General features: G+C 42.0%; 1 protein-coding gene and 1 long non-coding RNA gene across 3 annotated transcripts in view; one reads left to right on the forward strand and one right to left on the reverse strand.

Annotated features, from left to right (window-relative positions):
- The window catches only part of RIPOR2 (RHO family interacting cell polarization regulator 2), a 218,757-nt gene that overhangs the window by 111,558 nt on the left and 83,650 nt on the right, over nucleotides 1-23,549 (reverse strand). The window lies entirely within an intron of this gene.
- The window catches only part of LOC139031403 (uncharacterized), a 31,614-nt gene continuing 29,245 nt past the window's right edge, over nucleotides 21,181-23,549 (forward strand). For both annotated transcript variants that reach the window (XR_011483858.1, XR_011483857.1), the window contains exon 1: nucleotides 21,181-21,406. This is a non-coding gene — a long non-coding RNA (uncharacterized lncRNA). The remainder of the gene's footprint in view (nucleotides 21,407-23,549) is intronic.

Below are 23,549 nucleotides of genomic sequence, written 5' to 3' on the forward strand. Positions count from 1 at the left end.
GCCCAACGTATTTATTTCTGGCAATTCTGTTTACTGAGTAGGGTTTTAAAAATATGTATATATATATTAACAGACTGTTTTCTAGTGCTCTAGTGTTTTTAGGTTCATAGCAAAATTGAGAGGAAGTAATAACAACTTCCCATAATCCCCTGCTTCCCCCCATACATAGCCCCCCTCATTATCAAACCCCACCCCACCTCCACTGCTCCCCATCTCCCCCTCCCTCCCAGAGTGGTATGTTTGTTACAACTGATGAACCTACACTGACACATCATTATCATCCAGAGTCCAAGCTTTACAAGAGCCCAAGGTTTATTCTTGGTGTTGTATACACTATGGGCTTGGACAAATATATAATGATATGTATCCACCATTATAGTCTCACACAAAGTAGCTTTTCTGCCCTAAAAAATCCTCTTGCTTTGCCTATTTATCCCTCCTTACTACAACCCCTGGCAACTACTGATCTTTTTACTGTCTCCATAGTTCTGCCTGTTCCAGAATGTCACAGCTGGAATCATACAAAATGTAGACTTTTCAAATTGGCTTCTTTCACTTCATTGCTATTGTTCAGTCACTAAGTCATGTCTGACTCTTTGCGACCCCGTGAACTGAAGCACAACAGGCTTCCCTATCCTACACTATGTCCCTGAGTCTGCTCAAACTCATGTCCATTGAGTTGCTGATGCCATCCAACCATCTCATTCTCTGACGCCCCCTTCTCATCTTGCCCTCAATCTTTCCCAGCATCAGGGTCTTGTCCAATGAGTCTGCTCTTCACATCAGGTGGCCAAAGTATTGGAGCTTCAGCATCAGTCCTTCCAATGAATATTCAGGATTGATTTCCTTTAGGATTGACTGGTTTGATCTCCTTGCTGTCTAAGGGACTCTCAAGAGTTTTCTCCAACACCACAATATGAAAGCATCAATTCTTTGGCGCTCAGTCTTCTTTATGGTCCAACTCTCACATCTGTATAGGACTACTGGAAAAACCATAGCTTTTACTAGATGGACCTTTGTTGGCAAAGTGATATCTCTGCTTTTTAATATGCTGTCTAGGTTTGTCATAGTAGTATGTATTAAGTTTCCTCCTTGTCTTTTCATGGCTTGGTAGCTCCTTTTTTCTTGAAAGTGAAAGTGAAAGTCACTCAGTCTTGTCCAACTCTTTGCGACCCCATGGACTACACAGTCCATGGAATTCTCCAGGCCAGAATACTAGAGTAGGTATCTCCAAGGGATTTTCCTTACCCAGAGAGTAAACCCAGGTATCCAGCATTACAGGTGGATTCTTTATCAGCTGAGCCACCAGGGAAGCCCAAGAATATTAGAGTGGGGAGCCTATCCCTTCTCCAGTGGATCTTCTTGACTCAGGAATCAAACTAGAATCTCTTGCATTGCAGGCAGATTCTTTACCAGCTGAGCTACCAGGGAACCCCTCCTTTCTTAAGACTGAATAATATTCCATTGTTGATGTAACATAGCTTATTTATCTATTCACCTACAGAAGGATACCTTGGTTGCTTCCAAGTTTGGGCAATTATGAACAAAGCCGATAAAATATCTATGTGCAGGTTTTTGTGCGGACATAAATTTTCAACTCCTTTGAGTGCATAAAAAGGAGTGGGATTACTTATTGTATGGTAAAAGTGGCTTCCCAGGTGGTGCTAGTGGTAAAGAACCCGCCTGCCTATGCAGAAGACAAGAGACGCGAGTTTGATACCTGGGTCAGGAAGATCCCTTGGAGAAGGAAATGGCAACCCACTCCAGTACTCTTGCCTGGAGGATCCCACAGACTGAGGAGCCTGGCAGGCTCTGTAGGGGTGCAAAGAGTCAGACACAACTTAGCATAGCATATCACTATGGTAAAAGTATGTTAAGTTTTGTATGAAACTGCCAATTGTCTTCCAAAGTGGCTGTACCATTTTGGATCCCCATCATGAAAGAGTTGCTAAAGAAAGTTCCTGTTGCTGCATATCCTTTGAGCACCAGCAGTGGGCTTCCCCCCATGCTGGCTGCCATAGGGTTTTCAAAGAGAGTTTGTAGCCTGGGGCCTGTAGGAACCCCTAACTGAGCTCAACCAGGGCTGGGACCATCCTTGGGGCAAGTTTGGAAAAAGTGTTTTGGGATGCACAACGACTAGGGGTATGGCTGATATTTAATGTCTTGGTAACCTTTCTGCAATGCATGGGATAGTGGCTTGAGAGGAAGGACTGTCCAGCCCTAAATGCCAATAGTGCCCCTCCCACCTTGAGAAATACCCTGAGAGGCAGATAGCTGGAGCTGAAGTCTTTCTCTAGATCACCTCTGCTCCCTTTCTTTCTAACCCTTCCACGACATCCCCCACCCCAATTCCCATTCAAATGACTTTTCTGGTCAAGGATTGTGATTAATTACCTAAATTATATTAATGGGCTTGAATTGGAAGATGGTGAAGTCACTATGGAATACAGTATGGGGGTTCCTCAAAAAATTAAAAAATAAAATTACCATATGATTCAGCAAGCCCAATCCTGGGCATACACCACTGCCCCCCCCCCCCCCTTCCAAATTTGAAAGCAAGATCTTGAATTGATGCTTGTGTTGCCATGTTCATTGCAACACTATTCACAATAGCCAAGATATGAAAGTAATCTAAATGTCCATTAATGGATGAATGGATTATGAAAATGTGGCATATACATACAGTGGAATATTATTCACCCTTAAAAAAGAAGGAAATCGGAGGGAGGAGCCAAGATGGCGGAGGAATAGGACGGGGAGACCACTTTCTCTCCTACAAATTCATCAAAAGAATAACTGAAGGCAGAGCAAACTTCACAAAACAACTTCTGATCGCTAGCTGAGGTCATCAGGCGCCCAGAAAAGTAACCCATTGTCTTCGAAAGGAGGTAGGACAAAATATTAAAAATAAAAAGAGAGACAAAAGAGCTAAAAACGGAGATCCGTCCCGGGAAGGGAGTCTTAATAGAGGAAGTTTCCAAACACCAGGAAACCCTCGCACTGGCGGGTCTGGGGGAAGTTTTTTTAATCTTGGAGGGCAACCTGACTGGGAGGGGAACAATAAATAAACCCACAGATTACGTGCCTAAAAGCAACTCCCAGCCGAAAAGTACCCCAGACGCCCGCATCCGCCACCAGCAAGTGGGGGCAGAACGGAGAGGAGCGGGCAGCATTGCTTAGGGTAAGGACCGGGCCTGAGTGCCCTGAGGACAATCGGAGGGAGCTTTTGTGAGTTACCAACTTAAACTGTGGGACAGCAAAAGAGAGAGAGAAAATTAACCGGCCCGAACACACTGCCGGCCGTTCGCAGAACAAAGGGACCAAGCAAGTCCAGAGAAGAGCTCGCAGGCTACGGACCGGCCCAGCCCTGCTGGAGGCTGGGGGCGGGGGTGGGGGGGAAGGGGCAGGTTCGGCCCCAGGGACCGCATCCCTTACCGCACTGCAAACAGGCCTCCAGTTTCTAATCAAAGACCTGAGATTCTGGATGGTCGACATCCGCCGGGAGGGTCGTGGCGAGACACAGGGCGCAGGCACCCGACCAGCGCAGGCGAGGACTGGGGCTGGGGACGCAGGAGTTAGAAGGCGCACCGCACCCGGGGAGAGTGCGCCCGTCAAGCTCCTGGCTGCCTGAGCCGCTCAGACGGGGAAGGCACAAAAAGCAGGAGCAGCTTTTTGTTCCGCGCTTTTATGGAACACGCGAGGGCTGGAACCGCGCGCAGAGCAGGGCACGCTCCATATAGAACAGCCGGGAGCCTGAGCAGCGTAGACGGGAAAGCAGCGCCCGTCCCTCCCCGCAGCGCGACGGAACTAGCGACCTGAACAAGAGACCACCTCCGCCCGCCTGTGTCAGGGCGGAAATTAGGCACTGAAGAGACCGGCAAACAGAAGCCAAATAAACAAAGGGAACCGCTTCAGAAGGGACTGGTGCAACAGATTAAAATCCCTGTAGAGAACACCGACTACACGGAAGGGGCCCGTAGATATCGAGAAGTGTAAGCTGGAACGAGGAGCTATCTGAAACTGAACCGAACCCACACTGACCGCAACAGCTCCAGAGAAATTCCTAGGTATATTTGTACTTTTTTTTTTTTTTTTAAGTAAAAAAAAAAAATTTTTTTCTTTTTTCTTTTTTATTTTTTCTCTTTTATTTTCTTTTAAAATTCCCTATTACTCCCCCATTACTCCTTAACTTTCATTTTCATAGATTTTTACAATTTTTTTAATTAGGAAAAAAATTTTTTTTTCTTTTTTTCCTTTTTCTCTTCTATTTTCTATTTTTCTTTTATTTCCCTTTAAAGTCCTCTATTACTCCTCTACTACTCCTTAATTTTCATTTTCATTACACTATAACCTTACAAAAAAAAAAAAAAGAGAAGCCCTATTTTTAAACTGAACTTCATATATATTTCTAAAATTTTTTGTGTGTGTTTTGGTTTTTGTTTTTAATATAGTATTTTTAAGAGTCTAACCTCTACTCTAGATTTTTAATCTTTGTTTTTCAGTATATGATATAAATTGTGGACATTTGAGAATCGAATATTCAGTTCCCATTTTTATTCAGGAGTGTGTTGATTACTCTCTCCCAATCTTGACTCTCCATTTTCTACCTCAGAACACCTCTATTTCCTCCTTTCCCCTTCTCTTCCCAATCCAATTCTGTGAATCTTTGTGGGTGTCTGGGCTACGGAGAACACTCTGGGAACAGACAACTGCTTAGAATCTGTCTCTCTCCTCTTGAGCCCCCCTTTTTCTCCTCCTGCTCATCTCTATCTCCCCCCTCCCTCTCCTCTTCTTCATGTAACTCTGTGAACCTCTCTGGGTGTCCCTAACGGGGGAGAATCTTTTCACCATTAACCTAGAAGTTTTATTATCAGTGCTGTATAGTTGAAGAAGTCTTGAGACTACTGGAAGAATAAAACTGAAATCCAGAGGCAGGAGACTTAAGCCCAAAACCTCAGAACACCAGAAAACTCCTGACTACATGGAACTTTAAGTAATAAGAGACTATCCAAAAGCCTCCATACCTACACTGAAACCAACCACCACCCAAGAGCCAATAAGTTTTAGAGCAAGACATACCACGCAAATTCTCCAGCAATGCAGGAACATAGCCCTGAACATCAACATACAGGCTGCCCAAGGTCACACCTAACACATAGACCCATCTCAAAACTCATTACTGGGCACTCCATTGCACTCCAGAGAGAAGAAATAAAGTTCCACGCACCAGAACACCGATGCAAGCTTCCCTAACCAGGAAACCTTGATAAGCCAATCGTCCAACCCCACCCACTGGGTGAAACCTCCACAGTAAAAAGGAACCACAGACCTCCAGAATACAGAAAGCCCACTCCAGACACAGCAATCTAAACAAGATGAAAAGGCAGAGAAATACCCAACAGGTAAAGGAACATGAAAAATGCCCACCAAGTCAAACAAAAGAGGAGGAGATAAGGAATCTAACTGAAAAAGAATTTAGAATAATGATAATAAAAATGATCCAAAATCTTGAAAACAAAATGGAGTTACAGATAAATAGCCTGGACACAAAGATTGAAAAGATGCAAGAAATGTTTAATAAAGACCTATAAGAAATAAAAAAGAGTCAATTAAAAATGAATAAAGCAATAAATGAGATAAAAAACACTCTGGAGGGAACCAAGAGTAGAATAATGGAGACAGAAGACAGGATAAGTGAGGTAGAAGATAAAATGATGGAAATAAATGAAGCAGAGAGGAGAAAAGAAAACAGAATCAAAAGAAATGAGGACAACCTCAGGGACCTCTGGGACAATGTGAAACGCCCCAACATTCGAATCATAGGGGTCCCAGAAGAAGAAGACAAAAAGAAAGGCCATGAGAAAATACTCGAGGAGATAATAGCCGAAAACTTCTCTAAAATGGGGAAGGAAATAGCCACCCAAGTCCAAGAAACCCAAAGAGTCCCAAACAGGATGAACCCAAGGTGAAACACCCCAAGACACATATTAATCAAATTAACAAAGATCAAACACAAAGAACAAATATTAAAAGCAGCAAGGGAGAAACAACAAATAACACACAAAGGGATTCCCATAAGGATAACTGCTGATCTATCAATAGAAACACTCCAGGCCAGAAGGGAATGGCAGGACACACTTAAAGTAATGAAAGAGAATAACCTACAACCTAGATTACTGTACACAGCAAGGATCTCATTCAGATATGAAGGAGAATTCAAAAGCTTTACAGACAAGCAAAAGCTGAGAGAATTCAGCACCACCAAACCAGCTCTTCAACAAATGCTAAAGGATCTTCTCTAGACAGGAAATGCAGAAAGTTTGTATAAACGTGAACCCAAAACAACAAAGTAAATGGCAACGGGACCATATCTGTCAATAATTACCTTAAATGTAAATGGGTTGAATGCCCCAACCAAAAGACAGAGATTGGCTGAATGGATACAAAAACTAGACCCCTATATATGCTGTCTACAAGAAACCCACCTCAAAACAAGAGACACATACAGACTAAAAGTGAAGGGCTAGAAAAAAATATTTCACGCAAATGGAAACCAAAAGAAAGCAGGAGTCGTAATACTCATATCAGATAAAATAGACTTTCAAATAAAGGATGTGAAAGAGACAAAGAAGGACACTACATAATGATCAAAGGATCAATCCAAGAAGAAGATATAACAATTATAAATATATATGCACCCAACATAGGAGCACCGCAATATGTAAGGCAAACGCTAACGAGTATGAAAGAGAAAATTAACAGTAACACAATAATAGTGGGAGACTTTAATACCCCACTCACAACTAAGGATAGACCAACTAAACAGAAAATGAACAAGGAAACACAAACCTTAAATGACACAATGGACCAGCTAGACCTAACTGATATCTATAGGACCTTTCACCCCAAAATAATCAACTTCACCTTTTTCTCAAGTGCACACGGAACCTTCTCCAGAATAGATCACATCCTGGGCCATAAATCTGGTCTTGGAAAATTCAAAAAACTCGAAATCATTCCAGTCATCTTTTCTGACCACAGTGCAGTAAGATTAGATCTCAATTACAGGAAAAAAATTGTTAAAAATGCAAACATATGGAGGCTAAATAACACGCTTCTGAATAACCAACAAATCATAGAAGAAATCAAAAAAGAAATCAAAATATGCATAGAAATGAATGAAAATGAAAACACAACAACCCAAAACCTATGGGACACTGTAAAAGCAGTGCTAAGGGGAAGGTTCATAGCATTACAGGCTTACATCAAGAAACAAGAAAAAAGCCAAATAAATAACCTAACTCTGCATCTAAAGCAATTAGAAAAGGAAGAAATGAAGAACCCCAGGGTTAGTAGAAGGAAAGAAATCTTAAAAATTAGGGCAGAAATAAATGCAAAAGAAACTAAAGAGACCATAGCAAAAATCAACAAAGCTAAAAGCTGGTTTTTTGAAAAAATAAACAAAATTGACAAACCATTAGCAAGACTCATTAAGAAGCAAAGAGAGAAGAACCAAATTAACAAAATTAGAAATGAAAATGGAGAGATCACAACAGACAACACTGAAATACAAAGGATCATAAGAGACTACTACCAGCAGCTCTATGCCAATAAAATGGACAACTTGGATGAAATGGACAAATTCTTAGAGAAGTATAACTTTCCAAAAATGAACCAGGAAGAAATAGAAGATCTTAACAGAGCCTTCACAAGCAAGGAAATCGAAACTGTAATCAGAAATCTTCCAGCAAACAAAAGCCCAGGACCAGATGGCTTCACAGCTGAATTCTACCAAAAATTTAGAGAAGAGCTAACACCTATCTTACTCAAACTCTTCCAGAAAATTGCAGAAGAAGGTAAACTTCCAAACTCATTCTATGAGGCCACCATCACCCTAATTCCAAAACCAGACAAAGATGCCACAAAAAAAGAAAACTACAGGCCAATATCACTGATGAACATAGATGCAAAAATCCTTAATAAAATTCTAGCAAACAGAATTCAACAACATATTAAAAAAAATCATACACCATGACCAAGTGGGCTTTATCCCAGGAATGCAAGGATTCTTTAATATCCGCAAATCAATCAATGTAATACACCACATTAACAAATTGAAAGATAAAAACCATATGATTATCTCAATAGATGCAGAGAAAGCCTTTGACAAAATTCAACACTCATTTATGATTAAAACTCTCCAGAAAGAAGGAATAGAAGGAACATACCTCAACATAATAAAAGCTATATATGACAAACCCACAGCAAGCATCACCCTTAATGGTGAAAAATTGAAAGCATTTCCCCTGAAATCAGGAACAAGACAAGGGTGCCCACTCTCACCACTACTATTCACCATAGTGTTGGAAGTTTTGGCCACAGCAATCAGAGCAGAAAAAGAAGTAAAAGAAATCCAGATAGGAAAAGAAGAAGTGAAACTCTCGCTGTTTGCAGATGACATGATCCTCTACATAGAAAACCCTAAAGACTCTACCAGAAAATTACTAGAACTAATCAATGAATATAGTAAAGTGGCAGGATATAAGATTAACACACAGAAATCCCTTGCATTCCTATACACTAACAATGAAAACACAGAAAGAGAAATTAAGGAATCGATACCATTCACCATTGCAACAAAAAGAATAAAACACTTAGGAGTATATCTACCTAAAGAAACAAAAGACCTATACATAGAAAAGTATAAAACACTGATGAAAGAAATCAAAGAGGACACAAACAGATGGAGAAACATACCGTGTTCATGGATTGGAAGAATCAATATTGTCAAAATGGTTATACAACCCAAAGCAATCTATAGATTCAATGCAATCCCTATCAAGCTACCAACGGTATTTTTCACAGAACTAGAACAAATAATTTCACAATTTGTATGGAAATACAAAAAATCTTGAAGAGCCAAAGTAATCTTGAGAAAGAAGAATGGAACTGGAGGAATCAACCTGCCTGACTTCAGACTATACTACAAAGCCACAGTCATCAAGACAGTATGGTACTGGCACAAAGACAGAAATATAGATCAATGGAACAGAATAGAAAGCCCAGAGATAAACCCACGAACCTATGGACAACTTACCTTCAACAAAGGAGGCAAGTATATACAATGGAAAAAAGACAACCTCTTTAACAAGTGGTGCTGGGAAAACTGGTCAACCACTTGTAAAAGAATGAAACTAGAACACTTTCTAACACCATACACAAAAATAAACTCAAAATGGATTAAAGATCTAAATGTAAGACCAGAAACTATAAAACTCCTAGAGGAGAACATAGGCAAAACACTCTCTGACATAAATCACAGCAGGATCCTCTATGACCCACCTCCCAGAATATTGGAAATAAAAGCAAAAATAAACAAATGGGACCTAATGAAACTTAAAAGCTTTTGCACAACAAAGGAAACTATAAGTAAGGTGAAAAGACAGCCCTCAGATTGGGAGAAAATAATAGCAAATGAAGCAACAGACAAAGGATTAATCTCAAAAATATACAAGCAACTCCTGAAGCTCAATTCCAGAAAAATAAATGACCAATCAAAAAATGGGCCAAAGAACTAAACAGACATTTCTCCAAAGAAGACATACAGATGGCTAACAAACACATGAAAAGATGCTCAACATAACTCATTATCAGAGAAATGCAGATCAAAACCACAATGAGGTACCATTACACGCCAGTCAGGATGGCTGCTATCCAAAAGTCTACAAGCAATAAATGCTGGAGAGGGTGTGGAGAAAAGGGAACCCTCTTACACTGTTGGTGGGAATGCAAACTAGTACAGCCGCTATGGAAAACAGTGTGGAGATTTCTTAAAAAAACTGGAAATAGAACTGCCATATGACCCAGCAATCCCACTTCTGGGCATACACACCGAGGAAACCAGATCTGAAAGAGACACATGCACCCCAATGTTCATCGCAGCACTGTTTATAATAGCCAGGTCATGGAAGCAACCTAGATGCCCATCAGCAGACGAATGGATAAGGAAGCTGTGGTACATATACACCATGGAATATTACTCAGCCATTAAAAAGAATTCATTTGAATCAGTTCTAATGAGATGGATGAAACTGGAGCCCATTATACAGAGTGAAGTAAGCCAGAAAGATAAAGACCATTACAGTATACTAACACATATATATGGAATTTAGAAAGATGGTAACGATAACCCTATATGCAAAACAGAAAAAGAGACACAGATGTATAGAACAGACTTTTGGACTCTGTGGGAGAAGGCGAGGGTGGGATGTTTCAAGAGAACAGCATTGGAACATGTATATTATCTAGGGTGAAACAGATCACCAGCCCAGGTTGGATGCATGAGACAAGCGCTCGGGCCTGGTGCACTGGGAAGACCCAGAGGAATCGGGTGGAGAGGGAGGTGGGAGGGGGGATCAGGATGGGGAATACATGTAACTCCATGGCTGATTCATGTCAATGTATGACAAAACCCACTGAAATGTTGTGAAGTAATTAGCCTCCAACTAATAAAAATAAATGAAAAAAAAAAAAAGAAGGAAATCCTGTTATAGGCTATAAAATGGATGAACCTTGAGGACATTTTGCTAAATGAAATAAGTCAATCACAAAAATACCAGTACTATATGGTTCCCCTTATTCAATGTACCTAAAGGAGTCAAATTCATAGAACAGCAAGCAAAATGGTAGTTGCCAGGGGCTGGGGGGAGAGGAAAATGGGAAGTTGTTCAATGAATGTAGTTTCAGTCATGCAAGATGAAAAAGCTCTAGAGATCTGTTGCACAATGGTGTGCATATTGTGGACTTAAAATGTGGACTTAAAAACTGTTAAGAGGGTAAACTTATGTCATGTGTGTTTTTTCTTAACTATATCCAAAAAAATGATCCCAAATGTAGGAAATCTGCATGTAAACCAGGGCTCCATTTATTGTGGCTGGGATGAGAGGACAGGTTTGTTTTGATGATCGCTACATTTCTCACCCGTTGTCCTATGTCCTTTAATCTGCACAACCTCACAAGGTGGATGCTATTTTCTCATTTTACAGATGAAGCAATCAGCTTCATCTGTAAGCTTAGGAAAGCTTAAATAACTTTCCTAAGAGCACATAGCTAAGCAAGTGGCAGACTGGACTAACTCTAAAGCTCATTCCATTGCCTCTCATCTAAACAGCTTTATGGAGTGACTGACAATGATCTGGGTCATCAAGGCATCCGGGTGGCTCTTGGGGATCTGCATCACCTTCATTTTCTCCCACCTCAGAACCACTAGGTTACCATAGCAACCCTGGGGTCCCCAGCCATTCTACTTCAGCAAGTTGAGCATAATCTCTCTAAGCCTATCTCTTCATCTTCAGATGGAGAAAATAATATCTCCTTGTTATGGGTTTAATTGTGTCCTTCCCTCCTACCCACAACCAATATCCATATGTTGAAGTTCTTAACCCCAGTACCTCAGAATGTGACCTTATTTGAAAATAGGATAATTACAGATGTAACTGGTGAAAATGAGGTCATACTTAAATTGGATGGCCCCCCTAAAAATCCAACTGTTCTTATAAAAAGGGGAGATTTGGATACAGACAAGCACACAGAGAGACCATGTGAAGGTGAAGGCAGAGATCTAGAAGTCAAGGAATGCCAGAGACTGCCAGCAAACCACCAGGAGCTATGGAACAGGCTCTCCCTACCCCCCTCAGAAGGAAGCAGCCCTGATGACACCTTGATCTCAGACTTCTAGCCTCCAAAACTATGAAACAATACATTTAAGTTATGTAAGGCACCCAGCTTGGGGTGCTTTGTCATGGCAGCCCTAGCAAGCTAACACACTTCCTCATTTGGCTTGTTTTGAGGACTACAAAGGGTAATTCATGTAAAGAAACTGTCATAACACATGGCACACCATGTTGGCACATACCCAGTTGTAATTATCCAACTTAAATCTCTCACAGGGCAGCTAAGGGCCGTTCCTCTGGCTGAGGCCTCAGTGGGGATGGAAAGTGAGAAGCCACCATGTTTGGTACAAAATCTTAACAGCCCTTTGGACAGTCTCCTCAATCTTTTATTCTTCAGTTCAGACATTTGAAAAAGACAGCTAACAATCTCAAAGAACAAGCCACAGGTGCCACTGAGAATGCCTTGAGAGCACTGTGTTAGAACATGCTCCTTGTTCCCAAAGTTCATGCTTACCTTAGAGAGAGAAGGTGTATATGCATAATGTGTTGGCTAAGGAGGAAAATGAATGAATGGCCTACAGATGCATGCAGCCATACAAATCCATTTCAAAAACATCATGTCGACTAAGAAAGCCTCATAAAAATATAAATATGAATCTACTTATACAAATGACAAAAATGGCAAAATGAAAAATATATGTAATAGCTAAACTGACAAAAACAGATTAACAGGAGAAGAAGCATACAGATTTTATTAATATTTGTATAATGCCTGGGGGATTCATAAGAAAAAACTTAAAATCCCAAAGAAGTGCTTAGATTTGGGGGCTATATACTATTTTAACAAAGAGTGATAAGTTGTGGAGAAGCAACTAGAAGAAGAAAGACCAGACAAAGGAAGGCAGGGAGGTTGGAGCTCCTAGGGGAGGTGAACTGTGAGAAAGAGACTAGGAAATGTATGGTAGATATGTGTGTGTGCATGCTTAGTCGCTCAGTTGTGTCCAACTCTTTACAACCCTTTGGACTATAGCCCACCAGGCTCCTCTGTCTATAGGATTTCTCAGGCAAGAGCACCAGGGTGGGTTGCTATTTCCCCCTCCAGGGGAATCTTTCCTACCCAGAGATCGAACTGGCGTCTCCTGTGTCTCCTGCATTGTAGGCAGATTCTTTACTCGTGGACTGCTTAATAAGATATGCTATGCAGGCTCATCTCATCTCTGGTGATAAAAGTGACCTTCAGTTAATGAAGAGTCATTTTCTTTTTCCTGCTATAGAAGAGGGGAACACCTTTACAAAGGGAAATTTATGCCCTGTTTTTAGGCAGAATGGGAGAAAGCTCTGCTTTCTCTGCTGAATTGCCTTCAGCTAAAAATATTTTTTTGAGGGTTTCCCAGGTGGTGTTGGGGCTTCCTTGGTGGCTCAGATGGTAGAGAACCGGCCTACAATGCAGGACACCTGGGTTTGATCTCTGAGTTGGGAAGATCCCCTGGAGGATGGCATGGCAACCCACTCCAGTATTCTTGCCTGGAGAATCCCCATGGACAGAGGAGCCTGGCGGGCTACAGTCCATGGGGTCTCAAACAGTTGGACATGACTGAGTGACTAAGCACAGCACAGCACAGGTGGCATTAGTGGTAAAGGACCCGTCTGCCAACGCAGGAGATACAAGAGACTTGGGTTCCATCCCTGGGTGGGGAAGATCCCCTGGAGAAGGGCACGGCAACCCAGTCCAGTATTCTTGCCTAGAGAATCCCATGGACAAAGGAGCCTGGCAGGCTACAGTCCATAGAGTCACAAAGAGTCAGACATGACTGAAGCGACTCAACACATACATATGCGGAAATAATCCTCATGCCAATGTGGCATACTTTGAAGCAACATATTCTGATCCCCTTCAAATCCATCCTGGGAAAAAAGACTGAGGCTCAGGAAACTCGGTGTTCAGGGTCGGTCAATTTACTGAGGTGTAGGTTAAAGAGAGGGGCTTTGACTAAACAGTGAGAAGTGAGTCTGGAACAACCACCAAATGACCTTGCATTTCAGTGACTGAGGCAAACAGCTCTGATAATTGGATTTGAGGAAGAGAACGAAAGTGAGGATGAAGCTTACTTTCATAGTGTGAATCCTGTGAGCCAACTATTTTAATCAGGTCTGATTTGTGACAGCCTGGGCTAAGTTTAACAACAGAACTTGGAGCACTGGTAAAGCTTTTATCCTCTGAGCAATTCTTATCTACCTTGTGCTGTACCAGGGATGCAAATATCAAAGTCTTGTCCTTGCTTTGAGACACTCTACTTGCCCATTCCTGTGTTCATTCATTTGCTCCTTCATTCATTATTTCATTCATCCATTTATCTATTTGAAAAACTGATAATGAACATCTACTATATTTTAGGCACAGTGGGACACATTCAAGTAAATGCATAAATGATTATGTGTGTGTTGTGCTGAACATGTGAAAATCAACATGGTATAAGATATTATTTTGTAGTATAAGAATTTAAGCTATAATGATTGGCTATTTACTAAACATTTCTGCATGATTTGCTGTTTGAGAACAAAATGACCATATGTGAAGTGCTTAAAGGAGGAAGTCACACTGATGGGAAAATGTCATCATCCAGTGTGGGCTTTCATTTCAATACAGGATGAGCTTCATAACCTTCTCTCTGTACCCATTTCTGGAGAACCTCCAATCCTCCAGAAAGTATTTCTAAATACCTAATTTTCAGGTACAAAAACTTCAGAGCAGGGAGGAATCTGAAATAATTAGGTGTCTTAGAAACAGAAAGGAGAACAAAGTAAGAGAGAGGAATTGAAACTGTGAGGAGAGTTTGGAATCAAGAAAGAAAAAGAAGGTGAAAGAAACCACAGAGCCAGAAATAATCTTCTCTTTGGGTAATTTTGTAAAAATGCACATAAAATGTGCCTAACTGCAGGATGCCATGGACAAGGAGCTGGGACTAAAGAAACATGATTTTAATGACAGTCCTATTTTCACGTTGCAAGAGAGTATACCTACCTCGTTGGATGACATTCCTCCCAGAGGCTTCAAAGTCTTCCTGTTCACCTTTCCCAGTTTTAGGGGTATCTCTCAACTGTCTATCCTAAAGGAGATCAGTCCTGGGTGTTCATTGGAAGGACTGATGCTAAAGCTGAACTCCAATACTTTGGCCACGTGATGCGAAGAGTTGACTCACTGGAAAAGACCCTGATGCTGGGAGGGATTGGGGGCAGGAGGAGAAGGGGACAACAGAGGATGAGATGGCTGGATGGCATCACCGACTTGATGGACATGAGTTTGAGTAAACTCCGGGAGTTGGTGATGGACAGGGAGGCCTGGCGTGCTGCGATTCATGGGGTCGCAAAGAGTCAGACACGACTGAGCAACTGAACTGACTGAACTCAGCTGTAGGAGCCACACTCAAGGCTGCTTACCACAGGTGCTGGGAAAGCCTGAAGGATAGGCTGAATGAAATTCTGGATGGATTCGCCTTCCCCAGCTCTGATGTAGCCTTGAAAACCAAGAGCCTACAATACAGTGAAAACCAGTAGACCAGCAGTCATTGGAGTGGTTAGGGAAAGGGCTTCGAGTTTCTTTAAAGCCCCTTCACAGAAAATTGTCATGATGTGACCTGTCTGTTGGGTCCCTGGAAGACCCCATTTACAAGACTGTCTTTAATTAATTTGAGTCAGAGTTGCCCAGAGTGAACAGCCTCTTTCCTGGGTCTGTTTGTTGAAAACAATTAGAGACAACTGGGGAATAATTAAGCAGCCCAGGGTGGTGGAAAGAACTGTGGGAAAACAGTAGGTGAACCAAAATCTTAAGAAAAAAAAAAAAGAAAAGCTGAGGAAAGAAATGCCTATAGGGGACTTGAAAAGCTCTGATGTATTCCTGGGAATCCAGAAGCCCAAATATATGTAGGGCTGAATACATGACCAGACTGTGCACATGTTCAGAAAAGACCTCCAAAGGCCATAAACAGTCACCCCTGTCTTATCTTGAGGCTCTGAAGATGCAGGAAGGAAATGTTAAGGCAAAGTTATAAGGTGCCTAGATGAGAGTTTGAGAGTATGTCCCAGCTCACACACAGAGTCACCTGGCAAAAGCGAAGACTTAATTGGTTTCAAGCATCTAAAAAAATCTCTGTCTAACATTAGCTGACTGCTAAGTAACTAAGCAGAGATTTCAGTGGCTACAAATAACAAAGAATACAGACTTTACAGAACTAGTTCAGAAAAGTCATTAAACAACAATAAAACCCTTAGGGGACTTCCCTGGTGGCTAAGACTCTGCTCTCCTAATGAAGAAAGCCAGGTCCAAGCCCTGGTCAGGGAACTAGAACCCACATACTGCAACTAAAACCTGGTGCAGCCAAATACATAAAAAAAAAAAAAGAAGAAGAAGAAAAAAAAAAAAACCCTAGGGAAGGGTGAGAATCTGATTTCCAGAGTTCCCATATAATATTAATTAAATTGTCCAGTTTTCAATAAAAAATCGAGACACGAAAAGAAATAAGAAATTATGAGCCATCCGCATAAAACAAAACCAAACCTATCAACAGAAACTTACTAATACTAGGTATTAGACTTACTAGGACAAAGACTTTAAATCATCTATTAGAAATGCATTTAAAGAACTAAAGCAAATTAAACATGGGAAGAAAGTCTCACAATGGAAAATATCAACAAGAAGATAGAGATTATCTGAAGAAAACAAAAACATTAACTCAAAAAACATATATGTACCTTCATGTTCATTGCTGTGCTATTTATAATAATCGAGATATGAGAACAACTTTAATGCCCATCAGTGGACAAATGGATAAAGAACATGTGGTTTACATACACAATGGAATACTACTCAGCCATAAAAAGAATGAAATCTTGTCATTTTCAAGAACATGGATGAGCCTAGAGGGTGTAGTATGTTAAGTGAAACAAGTCAAGCAGAGAAAGACAAATACTGTACGATTTCACTTAAATCTAAATTTCACTTATATGGAATCTAAAGAACAACACAAACAAAACAAACAAAATAAAACAGAAACAGACTCATAGATACAGGGAACAAACTAGTGATTGCCAGAGGTGGGCAGCTGGAGTGGGGGGAATGGGCAAAATAGGTGAAGGGGATTAAGAGGCACACACTTCCAGTTATAAAAATAAATAAGTCATGGGGTTGTAATATACAGAATAGGAAATACACTCAGTAATATCATAATAACTTAAAATGGTGACAGATGATAACTAGGTTTATTGTGGTGATCATCTCATAATGTATATAAATGTCAACTATGTTATATAACTGAAATTAACACAACACCGTATATCAATTGTTCCTCAATAAAAAAGAAAATATGTGTACACATAGTTTTTCTAACAGAGAAATGCGATAGAATGATCAGAAAAGAATTTCAAGTATAAAAATAATTACATTTTTAAGAAGGGAAATTGTCCCAAACTTGGGCTGAAGTAGAACTTTGTTGTGTGGAAGGAACAGCAGCCAGAGAAGGCAATGGCAGCCCACTCCAGGACTCTTGCCTGGAAAATCCCACGGACGGAGCAGCCTGGTAGGCTGCAGTCCATGGGGTCGCTAAGAGTCGGATACGACTGAGCGACTTTGCTTTCACTTTTCATTTTCATACACTGGAGAAGGAAATGGCAACCCACTCCAGTGTTCTTGCCTGGAGAATCCCAGGGACGGGGGAGCCTGGTGGGCTGCCGTCTGTGGGGTCACACAGGATCAGACACAACTGAAGCGACTTAGCAGCAGCAGCAGCAGCAGCAGGAACAGTAGCACCTTCTGGGATGTATCTAACATTTCTAATAAAATGTGCCATCGGTTTCCTGATAGATTTTCATGAGATAAGTATACTTCTGGGACTACTGTGGTGGCACAGCTGATAAGACACCTGTCAATGAAGGGGACATGGGTTTGATCTCTGGTCTGGAAAGATCCCACATGCCTGGAACAACTAAGCCCGTGCACACAACTACTGAGCCCGCGCTCTAAAGTCTGTGCTCCGCAACAAGAGAAGCCAGTGCCCTGAGAAGCCTGTGCACTGCAACTAGAGAAAAGCCCTGGGGCAGCAAGGAAGACCCAGCACAGCCATAAATAAATAAATAAAAATTAAAAAAGAGTCCTTCTAGAATATTGATTTATCCTACCTGCCTAACTTTTATACTGAGCTAAGACACTAATGACCTTAAACTAGAAATTCTTTTTTAAAAAGTCTAATCGGCTATATACCAACACAAAACATTTTTGGTGTTAAAAAAATAAAAAGTCTAGTATATTAATGATCATCTAAATTACACGGCTGTATATAAATTGGAGAAGGCAATGGCACCCCACTCCAGTACTCTTGCCTGGAAAATCCCATGGACGGAGGAGCCTGGTAGGCTGCAGTCCCTGGGGTCTCGAAGAGTCAGACATGACTGAGCGACTTCACTTTCACTTTTCACTTTTATGCATTGGAGAAGGAAATGGCAACCCACTCCAGTGTTCTTGCCTGGAGAATCCCAGGGATGGGGTCGCACAGAGTCGGACACGACTGAAGTGACTTAGCAGTAGCATATAAATGACATCATTTGTAACTTTTAAAACTAATAACATCTTTTAGATATATGAAGGTATACAGTTTTCTGAAATGTACTTTGGGTTTTCTAGACAGTTAAAGATGCTGGTGCATGTCCTGCCATGAGTAGAGCGGGCGTCAAGGACCCAGGAAAGCTATGGAATCTGGAGTGCATGGTGTCTGGGCATCTGCAGATGGAGGGCCTGGGAGCTCCATTCATTTGCATGTACTGTTTTTGTGGGCTATGACCCATTCAGCATCTCCTGACTGGTTTCTTTTTAGCCTCAGAAGTTCTTCTCCCCCAGATAGCAACAAAAGTAAGGAGCTGAAATTTGGGACTTGCTGTGTTCTGATTTTGGCCAAATGTGTTTGAAAACTCTTCGCAGTGTGGCTTCCCTTTAATAGATATGTCTCCATGACCCCTGATTATACAGAGGACAGAAAAACAATCTGGGGAAAGAGTTCTTTCAAAAACCACACTGAAGGAAGGAAGGAAGAGGAAAGAAAAGGAAAGCGTGACGCTAAGGGAAGAATATTTTTCTTTGGGGAGGAAAGTACCTCCAGATTGTATCTTTTTTTTTTTTTTTTTTAAGGTTCTGTGGGAGGATATCCAAAACACTCCTTGATTTGAAATGTCAGCCTTCCTGAATTTCAGAAATCTGGCTCCGGGTGCTCTATGAACACTGCAGGGCAGAAGCAGGCCCTGGATAAGCCCTCAGCACACTGAAACTGATTCCCGGTTCCTGACTCACCTTAGATGAGCTTCAGACCTGCTTTGGAAGCCACCCAGAAAGACCTAAATGAACTGAACCATTTGGATGGAGAAAATAGAGAATCATGGATAAAAAAAATCACTCCTCCTCCTTTGTTTCCTAGCAGGCTCCTTCCTTCTTTAGAGTTTTGTTTTGAAGTGTAAATCACAAGAGGGTCAGTGAAAACAATGCCTGGTAAACGGAAAGACAATGCAACGCTGACTGTCTACTGAATGAGAATGCAGTCCTGCGCAGGAGGGACAACATTCCCATTTTCTAACTTGTTTTCATTGACTAGGCTAAAGCCTTTGACTATGTGGATCACAACAAACTGTGGAAGATTCTTAAAGAGATGGGAATACCAGACCACCTTACGTGCCTCCTGAGAAACCTGTTGCAGGTTAAGAAGCAACAGAACTGGACAGGGAACAACTGACTGGTTCCAAATTGGGAAAGGAGTACGTCAAGCCTGTATATTGTCACCCTGCTTATTTAACTTATATGCAGAGTACATCATGACAGATGCTGGGCTGGATGAAGCACAAACTGGAATCAAGTTTGCCAGGAGAAATATCAATAACTTCACATATGCAGATGACACCATCCTAATGGCAGAAATCGAAGAGGAACTAAAGAGCCTCTTGGTGAAGGTGAAAGAGGAGAGTGAAAAAGCTGGGTTAAAACTCCACATTCAAAAAACTAAGATCATGGCATCTGGTCCCATTACTTCATGGCAAATAGATGGGGAAAACAATGGACACTGTGACAGACTTTATTTTCTTGGGCTCCAAAATCACTGCAGATGGTGACTGCAGCCACAAAATATAAAGACACTTGCTCCTTGGAAGAAAAGCATTGAAAAACCTAGACACTGTATTAAAAAGCAGAGACATCACTTTGCTGATAAAGGTCCGTATAATCAAAGCCATGGTTTTTTCCAGTAGTCATGTACGGATGTAAGAGTTGGACCATAAAGAAGGCTGAGCATTGAAGAATTGATGTTTTTGAACTGTGGTGTTGGAGAAGACTGTTGAGAGTCCCTTGGACAGCAAGGAGATCAAACCAGTCAATCCTAAAGGAAATCAATCCTGAATATACATTGGAAGGACCGATGTTGAAGCTGAAACTCCAATAATTTGGCCACCTGATGAGAACAGCCAACTCATTGGAAAAGACCCTGATGCTGGGAAAGACTGAAGGCAGGAGGAGAAGGAGATGACAGAGGATGAGATGACAGGACGGCATCACCGACTCAATGGACATGAGTTTGAGCAAGTTCCGGGAGATGGTGAAGGACAGGGAAGCCTGGCGTGCTGCAGGATAATGGGGTTGCCAAGAGTTGAACACAACCAAGCAACTGAACAATAACAACAACAAACTCTTTTTCCAACGTCCCGAATCTATCAACTTGACAGTGGTTTCAAAGCTTTTCCCTCTAAAGAAGTGGGGTAGAGCCAGCTGCTTCCCACCCTGAAAACAGTGTGCCCAAAACATACCACTGAGTTGGTAGAGAAAGAGGGTGATCCAATGCTGGTGCTTTATAGCTTTATAGTTCAGTAAGTCGCTCTAAACTTCAGTTGAAAAAATGGGGCTACAGTTTTGTCTCTTGCCTCTAACTAAAAGAAAAAGCTAGCTGAAAGAGAAGGAAAAGATGGAGAGAGAGAGGAAGAGGGAGGATGAGAGGGAGGAAGATGAGGAAGGAAGAGAAGAAAGAGAAAGAAAAGATAAAAGGAAGAGAAGAGGTGGGGGAGGAGAGGAGGAGGGGGAGGAAGAGGGGGAGGAGGAGCAGAAGAAAAAGTCATTGTGACTCTAAATGCAATACGTGACCATGGCCATAACCTGGAGCAGTGAGGGGATGAGCTGAGCTTCCTTGTCAGAGCAGCTCTCTCTGTCTCTCTCAAATTATTGCACATGGGAATTTGTAGTTATTAATCAACATGCACATTTCAAAAAAAATTTCCTCTTTAATTGTGAGTTCAGGTTGACCATGGAGAAATTTTGTTATGACCAAGGGGCCTTTATTTTGAGGGAGGCACTGGGCTCCCCTTTCCCCTCCTCTCCATCCTACTCCCTCTGGTTCCTGCTCTCGGATTTTTCTTCAGCTGAGAGGTGTTAAAAAAACAATCTATGGTTTGTTTCATCTCTTCACGATTGTGTCAATCCCTCTTACCTACCTCTTCAAAGTAAGATCATTTTTCTTTTTTCTTTTCCTAGTGCTATGTTGGGTGTGACAACAGGCTGAAAATGCCACCCATCCTCTCTCAGACCACAAACAGAGCTGAATCAGTGAGCCTAGACTAATAAACAAGGGCGTAGACCAGAGGAGGAGACCAAGATGTGATGAGCCCAGAGGAGGAAAAAGAAAGCAAGAAGAAAAAAGCACTGCAGCTTCTAGTGCAAGGTGAGCAGAAAGCAGCCAGCCCTTCAAAAAACAGGAATCAAAAGCCAAAACATGGGCCTCATGAAACTGTCATGAGCGGGGAGGTTCTGAAAGTCATTTTCTACTGCAGGTTTTAGAGACATCTTCCAATATCTTGAGCTGCCCGAGAGCTATAAACCAAAATCCCTAAAAGTTCAGCCTCAGTATAGGGGAAGGGTCTCAGTGGAAAGGGTCTCCGTGCTCCTCAGATAACCTTCCAGTCAGGTTTTGTGAAGTAGTTTGGTTGGGCCAGCCTTCTAGTCATTCCGTCAGTGAAGAAGCAAGCAAATTTGGAGAAAATGGGTCAGGGGTAAATAAATGGATGTGAGTGGGTAGCCTTTGTCCTGTGTAGACGTGGCAGAAACAGTATAAATGTCAACTTCCTGTCTACTATCATGAAAACCTGGAGTGGTGGTGGGGTGACAGGGAGCTGCTTCCTGAGCCATCTTGAGGTGACAGAAAGGCCCCCAGAGGTCAGAACCAGGTTAGCGAGAGTTGAGGACAGTAACCTTTGCCCTTGATGGGGGCAGGGGGGTTGCAGCACCAGCCCACCCCATGGAAGGGTAGCCACTGGGAAAATGTTAAAATCTCAGCCGATGGGTGAGATAATTTCTCATATAATCTCATCCAAAATTTCATCATTTTAATGAAGTACAAAAAACAAGAGGAGGTGTCAAGGACTGCGTGTGGTGGGGTAGAGGGAGTGGAGAGGGGGAAGTTCTACTTGACCTAGATGTGACCTGGTGGCAAAACCTGCGCATGCAACCAGCTGCCTGGTTCGTACACAGGGCTTGGTTGTTATGTTCAGAATCCTGTACTTGTCCCTGCTGTTCCTACAGAACAGGGTGCTGAGCCAAGCACCACGTGTTCCTGGAACAGCACCTGGTAGTATAGGTTAAAGTGTCTTCCTGCAATGCGGGAGACGTGGGTTCGATCCCTGGGTCAGGAAGATCCCCTGGAGAAGGAAAAGGCAACCCACTCCAGTATTCTTGCCTGGAGAATCCCATGGACGGAGGAGCCTGATGGGCTACAGTCCACGGGGTCGCAAAGAGTTGGACACGACTGAGCAACTTCACTTCACTTCACTTCAGTGTTTCTTTCACTGAACTGTCTCTAATAAAAGCTTTTTGCAAAAGTATGAACTAATATTGATGACATATTATCTGGTAATACCAATTCTGTTAGGCTCCTGTTCGGACCAGGGGAGAGGAGGGGAGGGGATAATGTGTGTGATAATGTGTGAGGGGAGAGATAACGTGTGTTTACAAGGAAGAGTCTTTCTCTTTTCTTCCTCCCTCCCTTCTCACCCACGATCCTTTCCTCACCCTCGGGAAAATCTGGGCCCTGTTTTAGCTTTTGCACCTCCCTAGGATCTTGTGGTTTTCTTTATGATGATAATTCTAATGCCAGTGAAGGCATGTTTCTCCTAAGGAATTGAAGAGTGTCTGTCACTTGTTCTTCTGAGTTTTCGATGAGGTAATTAAGAGAGCTCAGTATGACTGCCCTCAAGTTATTGGTGGGAAGATTTAGGACAAAGGACCTAGGTCCTTAGGCAGCAGGGCACACGTGATGGGCAGAGTTGCCAGCACAAGTCAAAACACTTTCAAAGAGCAGGTGAGTCAAGACTGGGGAAGCCATGCCAGAGAAGTTTTCAAGGGATGACTGAACCGTTCCACAAACATGAAAATATATTCAGGTAAAAGAAAAAAAAACCCACTGTGGAGATATCTCACAGGCAAAGGGGACAGAGTTGGGTGGATAGAGTTGGTTGCATTGGGGCTGATTTCTCACAAATCTTTCATTTGCTATGCTAATCTCTGATGTGTCATAGTATATAGCACAAGCATACAACCCTACACAACAAGCATAGAAGCTGTAGGATCTAGGTCATATATTCATTTTTTATCTAGTCTGTTCTGCTAGACTGGGAGATTCCCAGAGGACAAAGGTCAATAAGAACTTGGCATCTTCATTTCAAGCCTAGTAAGAACCAGTGTTACGCAGACATTTTCTAAATGAGTGAGTAAAGGATTCCCTGAAGTTCTCTGATCTCACTGAGATCAGAGATTTTAGAAGGTTCCTATCAATGTGTGGGAGGACCCCTGGGAGGGTAGCAGGTAAGCAC

This window comes from Odocoileus virginianus, chromosome 27, assembly GCF_023699985.2.
Source record: "Odocoileus virginianus isolate 20LAN1187 ecotype Illinois chromosome 27, Ovbor_1.2, whole genome shotgun sequence".
Taxonomy (NCBI): domain Eukaryota; kingdom Metazoa; phylum Chordata; class Mammalia; order Artiodactyla; family Cervidae; genus Odocoileus; species Odocoileus virginianus.